The sequence below is a fragment of the Penaeus monodon genome, chromosome 32, assembly GCF_015228065.2.
Source record: "Penaeus monodon isolate SGIC_2016 chromosome 32, NSTDA_Pmon_1, whole genome shotgun sequence".
NCBI lineage: Eukaryota > Metazoa > Arthropoda > Malacostraca > Decapoda > Penaeidae > Penaeus > Penaeus monodon.
This window is the reverse complement of record NC_051417.1, coordinates 37,340,596-37,342,674: the sequence shown is the minus strand read 5'-3', so window position 1 is coordinate 37,342,674 and position 2,079 is coordinate 37,340,596. Positions and strand designations below refer to the sequence as shown.

The 2,079-nt window shown below is 39.5% G+C and overlaps 1 long non-coding RNA gene across 1 annotated transcript; it reads left to right on the top strand.

Annotated features, from left to right (window-relative positions):
- Positions 1-294: 294 nt before the first annotated feature.
- Positions 295-1,023, top strand: LOC119593343. The gene is made up of 2 exons (XR_005230535.1): positions 295-404; positions 637-1,023. It is a non-coding gene; the product is annotated as an uncharacterized LOC119593343 (long non-coding RNA).
- The last annotated feature ends 1,056 nt before the right edge of the window (positions 1,024-2,079 follow it).

Genomic DNA, 2,079 nt, shown 5'->3' with positions numbered 1-2,079 from the left:
TAAATCTAATGGATAATAATACAGGATAATATTATTTTTTTTTTTACAATACCAGCTGATGATATGTCGCTTGACTCCACCGTTTTGAAGGTCGCCTCTCGGCCTCTTCGGTTGCCTGATATCGCCTTTCGATGCAACGAACACGCCCTTTTGGTGCGAGTGTCTCTGGGGTAAACGTTAGTTAAGTTTATTTGATTTCTTTTATTACACTTTTAAAAAGGTTCTGGTCAGAAAAAAAAAAAATAAACATAGCCTGCATGATTTATATTCACATATAAAGATGGGTATCCTTTCACGCTCTCCCGCAGTGCCCTATATATATTGACAACCATTCTGTTCTCTCATAGTGCTGTAGAGCTCAGGCCTAATCAGAACTAGACATCCAAGACCTCAAGATGAAAATTGTAAGTAGAGATGATGGATATTCTGGGTTGCTGCGTACTATAGATTATTAGGAAACGTGTGAATCAAAGAAAACTTAAGTTCCCAGTATAAACTATAACTTTATCCATTACAGTAAATTTCTGTAAAAAAAAAGAAAAAAATCATCGCTCTTATCCTTACCAATATCGCTTACATTGTTTACTATTTCTTTGATTTGTATAATGACTAAATGTTAATTATTACCACACTCAGACCGCCCTGTTCGTGACCCTTCTGGTGGCGCTGTCGGCGCTGCTCACCGCCGCCAGCCCCGACCCCGAACCCTTCAAGCTGTTCAAGAAGTACAAGAAGGGCCCAATCCGCCCGATATACCGACCCGTCTACTACGCACCTCGCCCCGTCTACCACCCGCCACCCGTCTACCATAAGCCCGTGTACAAGCCAGTCTACAAGCCCTGGTAGACTCCCAGACAGTGGAGCAAGTGGCGGTCGACGTCTGGCCTAAAAGTTTGCCGTGGACACCACGGAGAGACTTCAATCAGACGCTTGTGAATTAGCCTGAGACTTACATCTACTTTTGGCCCTTTTAATCAGTAGACAACGAATTATATTTACGAATTTTGTTGATGTCTCATTAAATAGATATTTTCTTATCACACTTTTTAAATTAAATACCATCAAAACTACAACCATATTCTGAAACACAGGGAAGCGTGTAATATAATAGCTCTGACATTAAAAGAAATACATTATAGATTGAAAGGGAAGGGCATACATATACACACGGATAAACACATGAATATCATGACACACTTATGTGTGTTATGAACCCGTCTGTCAGCACGGCAGAGAATTCGCTTAACTATTTGGCTGAATGAAAAACGAGAATATAGTTGCATGAATTTGTACGAGACGACGGGCGACGCTTACATTACCACAGCACTGTGAAGCGAGTAGAAACCGCCTTGAGTAGAAACCGCCCGTGAAAGAGGGAGCCCCTTCATAGGTTCTGGAAATAAATACAATGGTAATGGAGAGTGAAAGGAACAATACGTGAGTTCAATATATACTCAATTCAGAATAATAATCATGAGGTCTTTGTGAGTAAGACTAGTAACAACAGTGATTAAAAGACGCAATAGATCTTTTCTTATTGTTTTGGCAGTCCGGAACAGTCCAAATAGGTGTCCTTGTCCTAGCAAACCGAAAAGTTTCTACTCTGGATCATTAAAAGCAACTCCTCTACCCGGATCACTCTAAAAATTAAGAAGTCCTGTGAAATCAGTAATATTTTCGCGTAATCGTGATGATAACCAAAAATATACAGATAGACGTTACTGATTACTTTGACTAGCTCGATGGATGTTCAAAAGAATGATCCCATCGGAAGCATAAAAGGAGTATGAAAAAAGATAATTCATTCAACGTGAAAGTAGCGGAGACAGGAACTAACCGAAACCGATAGAAAGTTGAATCTTCGATTATGTGTAAAAGGATTTATAAAAATTCCGCACTTGGAATATAGTGATCTAAGCAGACCGTTTGGATTATGTGGCTTCCGTCGGGTCTTAGGTTTGGAACCTTTACAACGTAATAATACACAAGATTTTATGTTTGCAAAAACATATTCTAAAATGGTGTTCAAGATTTAAAACGCATGGCAGCGAATTACGGGGACTACAGAATGAAGAACTG